Genomic DNA, 13542 nt, shown 5'->3' with positions numbered 1-13542 from the left:
AGCAACATGTACTTGGCGTTCAACGCCAAGTTACGTCGTCAATTTCCGAATAAAGTATTGACTATTATCTATTGCTGGAAAGCTCTGGATGTCTACTTTCCAACGCCGCTGAGAGCACACCATTTGGAGTTCTGTAGCTCCAAAAAATTTATTTCGAGTGCAGGGAGGTCAGATTCCAACAGCATCAATAGTCCTTTTGTCAGCCTTTTGCAGAGTTTTGCTCAAGTCCTTCAATTTCAGCCAGAAATTACCTGAAATCACAGAAAAACACACAAACTCATAGTAAAGTTCAGAAATGTGAATTTAACATAAAAACTAATGAAAACATCCCTAAAAGTAGCTTGAACTTACTAAAAACTACCTAAAAATAATGCCAAAAAGCGTATAAATTATCCGCTCATCACCTGCCTCTGTAAATTGGGTACCGTTGTATGTGGTGATGGAGTATGGTACCGCAAACCTCATAATAATGTTCCTATATAGGAATTTTTGACTTTTTTGAGCGGTGGCATTGGCTAGGGGTTCTGCCTCGATCCATTTTGTGAAATAATCTACTCCTACTATGAGGAATTTTACTTGTCCCGATCCCTGTGGGAAGGGTCCGAGAAGATCGAGTCCCCATTTCGCAAATGGCCAGGCTGAGGTCATGCTGATGAGCTTTTTAGGTGGGGCAATGTGAAAGTTGGCATGCTTCTGGCATGATGGACATGTCCTTACAAATTCTGTAGCCTCCTTTTGTAGAGTTGGCCAATAGAATCCCGCCCGGAGTATCTTTTTGGTGAGAGCTTGCGCTCGAGATGATTACCACAAATGCCGCTGTGTACTTCCTCCAAGACTTCCTTTGTGTTGGAAGTTGGTATGCATCTTAGTAAAGGTGTTGATATCCCTTTTTTGTACAGCGTATTGTTTATGATAGTGTAGTATTGTGCCTCCCTTTTCAGCCTCTTTGCCTCCTTTTCATTTGTAGGGAGTTCTTCTCTTTTGAGGTAGTTTATTATGGGAGTCATCCATCCTTGATCCCGACCTATTATGGCTAGGATTCTTTCTTCTTCTGCTATTGACAGGTTCTGTAATACCTCCTGGATGAGGCTTCTGTTGTTGCCCTCTGGTTTGGTGCTGGCTAATTTTGAAAGGGTGTCAGCTCGGGCATTTTGTTCACGAGGTATGTGGTGGATCCTATATTCCCCGAGTTGTCTGAGCTGTTCTTTGGTTTTATCCAAATATTTTTTCATGGTCGGATCTTTAGCTTGGTAGCTTCCTGTTATTTGTGAGGTGATGACTTGTGAGTCACTGTAAATGTTGAGTTTCCGAGCTCCAACTTCCCTAGCCAGCTTCAGACCAGCTAATAGTGCTTCGTATTTTGCCTGGTTGTTTGAGGCCGGGAATCCGAATTTAAGGGAGAGCTCAAGTTGAGTTCCTTGGTTGCTTTCAAGTATCACACCCGCACCGCTTCCTGTTTTATTCGAGGATCCATCTACGTATATGTTCCATTCTATGGAGATTTCCGGGATGTCTGTAAATTCTGCGATGAAGTCGGCCAGGTGTTGCGATTTGATTGCTGTACGCGCCTCGTATTGGAGGTCTAATTCGGACAACTCGATTGCCCATTGTAGGATTCTTCCTGCTAGATCTATTTTTTGCAACATCCCTTTTATGGGTTGGTTGGTTCGAACTTTGATGGTATGCGCTTGGAAATATGGGCGAAGCCACCGGGATGTGAGGATCAGGGCGTAGGAAAACTTTTCTATTTTCTGGTAGTTCAGCTCGGATCCCTGTAGTGCTTTGCTAACGAAGTAGACGGGTTTTTGCCCATGTTCGTCTTCTCTGACTAGTGCTGAGGCTATTGCCTGGCTCCCTACTGCGAGGTATAATATGAGCGGTTCTCCTTCTCGTGGTCGAGATAGGATAGGTGGCCGTCCTAAGAACTCCTTGAAGTCTAGGAAGGCTTGCTCACATTCTGTCGTCCATTTGAACTGTTTTCCCTTTCTTAAAGTAGCATAGAAGGGAAGAGATCTTATCGCAGCTCCTGCTAAGAATCGGGATAGAGCGGCCAACCTCCCGTTGAGTTGTTGTACTTCTTTGATACAGGTTGGGCTCTTCATGTTGAGTATGGCTCGACACTTGTCTGGATTTGCTTCAATCCCCCTTTGTGTGAGCATGAAGCCCAAGAATTTGCCGGCTTCTACTGCGAAGGTGCATTTTGCGGGATTGAGCCGCATGTTGTGTTTCCTGATAGTGTAAAACACTTGAGTCAGGCCGGAAAACAATGTGTCTTCGCTTTGTGTCTTTATCAACATATCATCTACATAAACTTCCATAATTTTTCCGATGTGATATGAGAAAACTTTATTCATTAGCCTTTGATAAGTAGCTCCTGCGTTATTGAGACCAAAAGGCATCACTATGTAACAGTAGTTTGCTTTCGGTGTTAGGAACGAGGATTTTTCTTGATCTGGTGGATACATGGGGATTTGATTGTACCCTGAATATGCGTCCATGAATGAGAGATACTTATATCCTGATGAAGCATCCACTAGAGCGTCGATGCTTGGGAGTGGGTAGGGGTCTTTTGGGCAGGCTTTGTTGAGGTCAGTGTAGTCGGTGCACAATCGCCACTTCCCATTTGACTTTTTCACCAAGACGACGTTTGCTAGCCATAGTGGATATTTGACTTCCCTTATGAACCCGGCCTCAAGTAGCGCTTGTACTTGTTCTTCTACAGCCTGAGCTCGTTCTGGTCCAAGTTTTCTTCGTCTTTGTTGTACCGGCCGGGATCCCGGATAGACTGCCAATTTGTGGCTCATTAGTTCGGGATCAATACCTGGCATGTCGGCGGCTTTCCATGCGAAGAGATCAACATTATCTCGTAGGAACCATATTAGTGATTCCTTTATGTCTCCTTTTAGGATCGTGCCAATATTAGTTGTTTTATCCGAGGTGTCTCCGATCTGGATTCTTTCTACTTCTCCTTTGGGTTGTGGTCGGAGTTCTTCTCGCCTCTGAACTCCACCGAGCTCGATTGTGTGGAACTCTCCTCCTTCACCTCAGAGGTTTAGGCTTTCGTTATAACAGCGACGTGCCATCTTTTGATCTGCCTTTATTGTAGCTATCCCTTCCGCAGTTGGGAATTTCATACATAGATGTGGAGTTGAAACTATTGCACCGAGTTGATTTAACATTGTCCGACCTATTAAGGCATTGTAGGCTGAGCTTACGTCGACCACGATGTAGTCTATCTTGAGTGTTCTGGATTGGTTCCCTTTTCCGAAGGTTGTATGCAGCGATACATATCCCAGCGGTTAAACTGGGGTATCTCCTAGTCCGAGCAGGCTGTTCGGGTATGCTCTTAGCTCTTTTTCTTCTAGACCGAGTTTGTTGAAGGCAGTTTTGAATAAGATGTCGGCAGAACTTCCCTGGTCAATTAGTGTACGGTAAAGGTTGGCGTTTGCCAGTATGATCGTAATGACCATGGGGTTGTCATGTCCCGAGATGATTCCAGATGCGTCTTCCTTGGTAAACGTGATTGCTGGGATGTCTGGGGCTTCCTTTTTTCCTTCGACGTGGTATACCTCTTTGAGGTGTCGCTTGCGAGATGATTTGGAGATTCCTCCCCCAGTAAATCCGCCGTATATCACGTGGACATGTCTTTCTGGTGTGCGAGGCGATCGTTCAGATCGTCCGACGTCCTCATCCCTCCTTCTTTTCCTTGGTTCTTCGTCCCGGTTGGCCAAGAACCGATCTAATTTTCCTTCTCGTACTAATTTTTCTATGATGTTTTTCAAATTGAAGCATTCATTGGTGGAATGCCCTCGAAGTCGGTGATATTCACAGTATTCATTCCAATTTCCTCCTCCTCTTTTACCTTTAAGTGGCCGAGCTGGAGGGATTTTCTCTGTATGGCAGACTTCTTTGTAAACATCTACCAAGGATACCCTAAGAGGAGTATAGTTATGATATTTCTTGATTTTCTCTCCAGAGCGATCTTCTTTTTTCTTGGATTCTTTATCTCGGTAGGCAGAACCGAACCTTGAGGTTTTGCTAAGTCGAGAGTTTTCTTCCATATTGATGTATTTTTGTGCCCGTTCTTGTACTTCGTCTAAGGAGGTCGGGTATCTCTTTGATATAGATTGGCTAAATGGTCCTTCTCGTAGGCCATTTATGAGGCCCATAATGGCAACTTCTGTTGGAAGATTTTGTATGTCCATGCATGTTTTGTTGAATCTTTCATGTAGTTGCGAAGGCTCTCCCGATCTCCTTGCTTGATCCCTAGTAGGCTAGGTGCGTGTTTGGCTTTATCCTTTTGTATGGAGAATCGGGCCAGGAACTTCTTGGCTAGGTCGTTGAAACTCGAGATGGATTTCGGAGGTAGGTTGTCGAACCATTTGATGGCTGTCTTGGTTAGAGTTGTTGGAAAGGCTTTGCAGCGAACTGCATCTGAGGCATCAGTGAGGTACATTCTACTTCTGAAGTTGCTGAGATGATGGTTGGGATCCGAGGTGCCGTCATATAGAGTCATATTCGGAAGCTTGAAATCTTTTGGAACTTTGGTTTTCATGATTTCTCTGGTGAATGGATCTTGATCTTTCTGAGAGCTATCCTCTGTGGATGGTCGAGTAGCTTTAGTTTTGAGATCAGCTTCGAGTTTTATAAGCTTATCTTCTAATTCTCGTCGATGTTGGGCTTCTTTCTCAAGTTGCTCCAATCGATTTTGAAGTGCTTCTATTACTCCTGGATTTGATGAATTTTTGTCTCTATTGGTTTTTAGAGTATCTTTGAGTATCGTGTCCGCGTTTTTATGCAGCGTTCTGTCTTCCAAACCTGAATCGTGGTCGTTGTCATGGTCATCCGCCATGTTAATGGGATGACTTCCAGGTTCCCCAGCAACGGCGCCAATGTTCCGAGGGTTACCTGAAACTGTAGGCAGATCTTAGATGAGATCTTCTGTGTTGGTCGGAGCCGACGTGTCCGGCAGGTGTACGGCGGCCGGAGCTTATGTGTCCGACTTGTTGGACTTTGGTAGTGGTGCTGATCCTTCGTCCCCGGAGGGTGGGGGGTACCTGCAAGGGACTCCGATGCTTAAGTTAGCAAGGGTATTAAGCAGGTATTGAGTAGAATCAGAGTATGAGTTATACTTGGGTGCTCCAGTGTATTTATAATGGTGAGATGTGGCCTTCTGTGGATAAGATAAGTTAGTTATCTTATCTTATCTTATCTTTAAGTGAGGTCATCTTATCTTTAAGGGAACTGCCCTTCTCTCTGTAGGCTTGGGCCGCCCTAGGATTTGGGGCGTGTTCCTCTATTTGGGCCCTTTGTTTGGGCTTTCCTGTGACTTGGCCGAGCTCTTTGAGAAGAGGTCGGGTTGTCCTGACCTGAAGAGGTCGGTCGCTTTGCCTGTAGAACATCCCGGGTCGGACAGCACAACCCAGGGTATGAACAGAAGGTATTAAACCCTTTTCACGTTCCCAAAAGCAAAGCGCTGATATAAAAGCGCGCGCCTTTAGAGGAAAACGTTCTACATTCAAAAGATTTCACAAAAAGAAGAAATCGACAAAATGCTTGAGTTCGGCTTCGTCATGAAAGGACCGAAGTCAAAAACTCGACCACAACAAGAAAGACCGAGCTCAAGCAGGGGCACTGTTCATACCCTGGGACGAGCTGTCCGACCCGGGATGTTCTACAGACAAAGCGACCGACCTCTTCAAGACAGGACAACCCGACATCTTTTCAAAGAGCTCGGCCAAGTCACAGGAAAGCCCAAACAAAGGGCCCAAATAGAGGAACACGTCCCAAATCCACGGGCAGCCCAAGCCCGTAGAGATAAAGGCAGTTCCCTTGAATGATAAGATGACCTCACTTAAAGATAAGATAAAGATAAGATAAGATAACTAACTTATCTTATCCATAGGTGGCCACGACTCACCATTATAAATACACTGGAGCACCCAGGTATAACTCATACTCTGATTCTACCAAATACCTGCTTAATACCCTTGCTAACTTAAGCATCGGAGTCCCTTGCAGGTACCCCCCACCCTCCGGGGACGAAGGATCAGCACCATTACCAAGCCCAAGAAGTCGAACATAACAACTCCGACCAGCACAGAAGATCTCGTCCAAGATCGACCTACAGTTTCAAGTAACCCTCGGAACAGAGTGTAAGTGCTGAAAGCAAATGGCAGAATAAAAATTGTAGAAAAGTAAATTGCAGAATTTTAAATTGGAATTTGGGGAGATGAGCATCAAAGTAAATAGCAGAAATTAAAGAGAATGGGTAAGATCAGAAATGGGGAATTCATTGGGCTTAGGAGATGTTCCATTCTCCGGATCAAGTTCATTTTCATCTCTTCCACAATCAATGCATTCATTGATCTCCTTGGCAATCTTAAGTGATTGGATTTCAATTCCTTGGCAACCCAATCTCTCTAAGCTTGAACAATTGGCATATTCCTTGATTTAATTGCTCATGGAAAGAGAGGAAATACGGTAACTGATTATACCACATGCATTTCCAAATCAATTTGTTGGTAGGATTTTATGTCACTATATCTATCCAAACCCCAATCCGGTCCAGCATGAGAAAGCATTTCTAGCATGATCTCCTCATTCCTCTTCCAAGGTTCCGAGGAGATCCAATTATGGATAGCCTCTTTTCTAAGATGACTAACCAATTGGGTGAAGATGGAAGTTTTCTAGTAAAATCAAGAGAAAAGAAAGAGAAAGAGGAAGAAGAATGAAAACTACAATTGATCCATCAAATTACAATAGAGCTCCCTTTCCACGTTAGTGACCACGTTAGTAGTACTAACGTGGCTGATGAGCGGAGAATTTATACGCTTCTTGGCATTGTTTTTAGGTAGTTTCTAGTAGGATCTAGCTACGTTTAGGGATGTTTTCATTAGTTTTTATGCAAAATTCACATTTCTGGTCTTTACTATGAGTTTGTGTGTTTTTTTTTTGTAATTTCATGTATTTTCTGGTTGAAATTGAAGGACCTGAGCAAAACTCTGATAGAAGGCTGACAAAGAACTGCTGATGCTGTTGGATTCTGACCTCCCTGCACTCGAAATGGATTTTCTGTAGATACAAAACTCCAAATGGCGCGCTCTTAATGGCGTTGGAAAGTAGACATCCAGATCTTTCCAGCAATATATAATAGTCCATACTTTATTCGAGCTTAGAGAACGCAAACTGGCGTTCAACGCCAGTTTCATGCTGCATTATGGAGTCATACGCCAGAAACACGTCATAAACTAGAGTTAAATGCCAAAAACTCGTTACAACTTGGCGTTTAACTCCAAGAGAAGCCTCTGCACGTATAAAGCTCAAGCTCAGCCCAAGCACACACCAAGTGGGCCCTGGAAGTGGATTTATGCATTAATTACTTATTTCTATAAACCCTAGTAGCTAGTCTAGTATAAATAGGATATTTTACTATTGTATTAGACATCTGGGTTTTCGTCTTTTATCTTAGCATCCATCTTCGGACGTTTAGTTTTTAGACTTTGGGGGCTGGCCATTCGGCCATGCCTGAACCTTGATCACTTATGTATTTTAACGGTGGAGTTTCTACATACCATAGATTAAGGGGTGGAGCTTTGCTGTACCTCGAGTTTTACTGCAAAGTACTACTATCTTTTATTCAATTCGGCTTATTCTTATTCTAAGATATTCGTTGCACTTCAACATGATGGATGTGATGATCCGTGACACTCATCATCATTCTCATCTATGAACGCGTGATTGACAACCACTTCCGTTCTACCTTAGAACGAGCGAGTATCTCTTGGATTCCCTAACCAGAATCTTCGTGGTATAAGCTAGAACCCTTTGGCGGCCACTCTTGAGAATCCGGAAGGTCTAAACCTTGTATGTGGTATTCTGAGTAGGATTTAAGGATTGAATGGCTGTGACAAGCTTCAAACTCGCGATTGTTAGGCGTGATGACAAGCGCAAAAGAATCAATGGATTCTATTCCGACATGATCGAGAACCGATAGATGATTAGTCGTGATGTGACAGAGCATTTGGACCATTTTCACTGAGAGGATGGGATGTAGCCATTGACAACGGTGATGCCCTACGTACAGCTTGCCATGGAAAGCAGTATGAAGGATTGAAAGTAAGAAAGCAGTATGTTGCAGAGATTCAACAAGGACAAAGCATCCCCATACACTTATCTGAAATTCCCGCCAATGATTTACATAAGTATTTCTATATTTATTTTATGCTTTATTTATTATTAATTTCGAAAACCATTATAACCATTTAAATCCGCCTAACTGAGATTTACATGATGACCATAGCTTGCTTCATACCAACAATCTCTGTGGGATCGACCCTTACTCACGTAAGGTATTACTCGGACGACCCAGTGCACTTGCTGGTTAGTTGTCCAGAGTTGTGACAAAGTGTGATTCACGTTTGAGAGCACCAAGTCATTGGAGACATTGTTGATGATCACAATTTTGTGCACCAAGTTTTTGGCACCGTTGCCGGGGATTGTTCAAGTTTAAAGCCAGCGATTATTCAAGATTCCGGCAACAACACCAAGTTTTTGGCGTCGTTGCCGGGGATTGTTCGAGTTTGGACAACTGACGGTTCATCTTGTTGCTCAGATTAGGTAATTTTCTTTTCAAAAAGTTTTCAAAAATCTTTCAAATTTTTTTCTTTTTCGTTTTTCTAAAAATAATTTACGGAAAATCCAAGGAAAATTAATAAAATCATAAAAACCAAAAATAATTTGTGTTTCTTGTTTGAGTCTAGAGTCAAATTTTATGTTTGGTGTCAATTGCATGTTTTTAAAATTTATGCATTCTTTTTTTTCGAAAATTCATGCATGTGTTCTTCATGATCTTCAAGTTGTTCTTGGTAAGTCTTCTTGTTCGATCTTGACATTTTCTTGTTTTGTGTTTTTTGTTGTTTCTCATATGCATTTTTTAATTCTTAGTGTCTAAACATGAAAAATTTCTAAGTTTGGTGTCTTGCATGTTTTTCTTTTCTTGAAAATTTTTCAAAAATAAGTCTTGATGTTCATCTTGATCTTCAAAGTGTTCTTGGTGTTCATCTTGATATTCATAGTGTTCTTGCATGCATCATGTGTTTTGATTCATAATTTTTATGTTGTGAGTCATTTTTGTGTTTGTCTCTCTCATCATTAAAAATTCAAAAATAAAAAAAAATCTTCTCCTTATTTTGCTCATAAATTTTGAAAATTTGAGTTGACTTAGTCAAAAAATTTTTAAAACTTAGCTATTTCTTACAAGTCAAGTCAAATTTTCAATTTTAAAAATCCTATCTTTTCAAAATCTTTTTCAAAAATCAAATCTTTTTCATTTTTTTATTATTTTCGAAAATTTTAAAATTTATTTTCAAAATCTTTTTCTTATCTTTATTTCAAAATTTCGAAAACTTTACTAACAATTAATGTGATTGATTAAAAAATTTGAAGTTTGTTACTTTCTTGTTATGAAAGGTTCAATCTTTAAATTCTAGAATCATATCTTTTAGTTTCTTGTTAGTCAAGTAATCAATTTTAATTTTAAAAATCAAATCTTTTTCAAAATATCTTTCTTAAATCATATCTTTTTCAAAAGTGTGATTTCAAAATATCTTTTCTAACTTCTTATCTTTTCAAAATTGATTTTCAAATATTTTTCAATTAACTAATTGACTTTTTGTTTGTTTCTTATCTTTTTCAAAACCACCTAACTACTTTCCTCTCTAATTTTTGAAAATTCCTCCTTCTTTTTCAAAACTTTCTTAATTAACTAATTGTTTTAAATTTTAATTTTAATTTTAATTCTTCTCTTAATTTTTGAAAATCACTAACCCCTTTTTTAAAATTAATTTTCGAAATTCTCCCCCTCTCATCTTTTTCTATTTATTTATTTATTTACTAACACTTCTCTTCATCTCAAGAATTCGAACCTATCTTCCCCCTTGTGTTTGGATTCTTAACTCTTTTCCTTTTTCTATTCCTTTCTTCTTCTACTAACATAAAGGAATCTCTATACTGTGACATAGAGGATTCCTCTTCCTTTTCTGTTCTCTTCTTTTTCATATGAGCAGGAACAAGGAAAAAGGCATTCTTGTTGAGGCTGATCTTGAACCTAAAAGGACTCTGAAGATGAAACTGAGAGAAGCTAAAATACAACAATCCAGAGACAACCTTACTGAAATTTTTGAACAAGAATAGGATATGGCAGCCGAACCCAACAACAGTAATGCAAGGAGGATGCTTGGTGACTATACTACACCTACTTCCAAGTTTGATGGAAGAAGCACCTCAATCCCTGCCATTGGAGCAAACAATTTTGAGCTGAAACCTCAACTAGTTGCTCTAATGCAACAGAACTACAAGTAACATGGACTTCTATCAGAAGATCCCTACCAGTTTTTAACTGAGTTCTTACAGATCTGTTAGACTGTTAAGACTAATGGAGTAGATCCTAAAGTCTACAGGCTCATGCTTTTCCCTTTTGCTATAAGAGACAGAGCTAGAACATGGTTGGACTCACAACCTAAAGATAGCCTGGACTCCTGGGATAAGCTGATCACAGCCTTCTTGGCTAAGTTTTTTCCTCCTCAAAAGTTGAGCAAGCTTAGAGTGGATGTTCAGATCTTCAAACAAAAAGAAGGTGAATCCCTCTATGAAGCTTGGGAAAGATACAAATAGATGACCAAAAGGTGTCCTTCTGACATGCTTTCAGAATGGACCATTTTGGATATATTCTATTATGGTTTATCTGAGTTCTCTAAGATGTCACTGGACCATTCTACAGGTGGATCCATTCACCTAAAAAAATGCCTGCAGAAGCTCAAGAACTCATTGACATGGTTGCAAATAACCAGTTCATGTACACTTCTGAGAGGAATTCTGTGAATAATGGGACGCCTTAGAGGAAGGGAGTTCTTGAAATTGATGCTCTGAATGCCATATTGGCTCAGAACAAAATGTTGACTCAGCAAGTGAATATGATTTCTCAAAGTCTGAATGGATGGCAAAATGCATCCAGCAGTACTAAAGAGGCACCTTCTGAAGAAGAAGCTTATGATCCTGAGAACCCTGCAATAGCAGAGGAAAATTACATGGGTGAACCTTATGGAAACACCTATAATTCTTCATGGAGAAATCATCCAAATTTCTCATGGAAGGATCAACAAAAGCCTCAACAAGGCTTTAATAATGGTGGAAGAAATAGGCTCATCAATTGCAAGCCTTTTCCATCATCTTCTCAACAACAGACAGAGAATTCTGAGCAGAGCATCTCTAACATAGCAAACATTGTCTCTGATCTGTCTAAGGCCACTTTAAGTTTCATGAGTGAAACAAGGTCCTCCATCTGAAATTTGGAGGCACAAGTGGGCTAGCTGAGTAAGAAAGTCACTTAAACTCCTCCTAGTACGCCCCCAAGTAATACTGAAGAGAATCCAAAAAGAGAGTGCAAGGCCATTGACATAATCAACATGGCCGAACCTAGAGAGGAAGGAGAGGACATAAATCCCAATGAGGAAGACCTCATGGGATGTCTCTCAAGCAAGAAGGAGTTCCCTATTGAGGACCCAAAGGAATCTGAAGGCCATATAAAGACCATAGAGATCCCATTAAACCTCCTTCTGCCATTCATGAGCTCTGAAGACCATTCTTCCTCTGAAGAGGATGAAGATGTAACTGGAGAGCAAGTTGCTCAATATCTAGGAGCCATCATGAAACTGAATGCCAAGTTGTTTGGTAATGAGACTTGGGAAGGTGAACCTCCCTTGCTCATTAGTGAACTAGATACATGGGTTCAGCAAACGTTACCTCAAAAGAAACAAGATCCTGGTAAATTCTTAATACCTTGTACCATAGGCACCATGACCTTTGAGAAGGCTCTGTGTGACCTAGGGACAGGCATAAATCTTATGCCACTCTTTGTAATGGAGAAACTGGGGATCATTGAGGTACAGCCTGCCACATTCTCATTAGAGATGGCAGACGGATCACAAAGACAAGCTTATGGATTAGTAGAGGACGTGTTAGTGAAGGTTAAAGGCCTCTACATCCTTGCTGATTTCATAATCTTAGACACTAGGAAAGAGGAGGATGAATTCATCATCCTTGGAAGACCCTTCCTAGCCACAGTAGGAGCTGTGATTGGTGTTGACAGAGGAGAGCTAGTCCTTCAATTAAATGGGGACTACCTTGTGTTTAAAGCTTAAGGATCTTCTTCTACAACCATGGAGAGGAATCATGAAAAGCTTCTCTCAATACAGAGTCAAATAAAGCCCCCACAATCAAACTCTAAGTTTGGTATTGGTAGGCCACAACCAAACTCTAAGTTTGGTGTTAAATCCCCACATTCAAACTCTAAGTTTGGTGTTGGGAGTCCACAACATTGACCTGATCACCTGTGAGGCTCCATGAGAACCCATTGTCAAGCTAGTGACATTAAAGAAGCGCTTATTGGGAGGCAACTCAATTTTTATTTATCTAATTCTATTTTTATTTTTATTGTTCTTTTATGTTTTATTAGGTTCATGATCATGTAGAGTCACAAAACAAATACTAAAATTAAAAACAGAATAAAAAACAACAGAAGAAACAGCACACCCTGGAAGAAGGGCTTACTGGCGTTAAAACGCCAGTAAAGAGCATCTGCCTGGCGTTCAATGCCAGAACAGAGCGTGGATCTGGCGTTGAATGCCAGAAACATGCAACAATCTGGCGTTTAAACGCCAGGATTGCAAACTGAGGAAAGCTGGCATTCAACGCCAGAAACATGCTGCAGATTGGCGTTGAACGCCCAAAACAAGCATAGAACTGGCGTTTAATGCCAGAAACAAGCATCAATCTGGCGTTTAACGCCAGGATTGCATGCAGAGGGCATTTTACACGCCTCATTGGTGCAGGGATGTAAATCCTTGACACCTCAGGATCTGTGGAGCCCACAGGATCATCTCAAGATTTGTAGACCCTACAGGATCCCTACCTACCTCAACTCACCCTCTCTCTCTTTTTCACACAATCCAATAAACACTCTTCCCCAAAACCCTTCACTAATCACCTCAATCTCTCTTCCCCATCACCTCTTCACCACTCACATCCATCCACTCGTCCCCATAAACCCCACCTACATTCATAATTCAAAATCTCTTTCCCAGCCAAACCCACCCTAAATGGCTGAACTAATTCCCTCTCCTTTCACTATATAATCCCCTCCATCCTTCTTTATTTTCACACAACACAACCTTCTCTTCTCCCCTTGGCCGAATACACATCTCTCTCTCTCTCTCTCTCTCACATCTCTCTCTCTCTCTCTCTCTCCTACATATTTTCTTCTTCTTCTTTTGTTCTTTCTTCTTTTGCTCGAGGGCGAGCAATATTCTAAGTTTGGTGTGGTAAAAGCATAGCTTTTTTGTTTTTCCATAACCATTGATGGCACCTAAGGCCGGAGAAACCTCTAGAAAAGGGAAAGGGAAGACAAAAGCTTCCACGTCCGAGTCATCGGAGATGGAGAGATTCATCTCAAAAGCCCATCAAGACCACTTCTATGAAGTTGTG

General features: G+C 41.1%; 1 non-coding gene across 1 annotated transcript; it reads right to left on the bottom strand.

Moving 5' to 3' along the window:
* Positions 1-10596: 10596 nt before the first annotated feature.
* On the bottom strand, positions 10597-10704 carry LOC112718904 (small nucleolar RNA R71). Its single transcript, XR_003161229.1, has one exon. It is a non-coding gene; the product is annotated as a small nucleolar RNA R71 (small nucleolar RNA).
* Between the last annotated feature and the right edge of the window lie 2838 nt (positions 10705-13542).

The sequence above is a fragment of the Arachis hypogaea genome, chromosome 10, assembly GCF_003086295.3.
Source record: "Arachis hypogaea cultivar Tifrunner chromosome 10, arahy.Tifrunner.gnm2.J5K5, whole genome shotgun sequence".
Classification (NCBI taxonomy): domain Eukaryota; kingdom Viridiplantae; phylum Streptophyta; class Magnoliopsida; order Fabales; family Fabaceae; genus Arachis; species Arachis hypogaea.
Note: the sequence above shows the minus strand (reverse complement) of the source record. Positions and strands in the feature narration are given on the sequence as shown.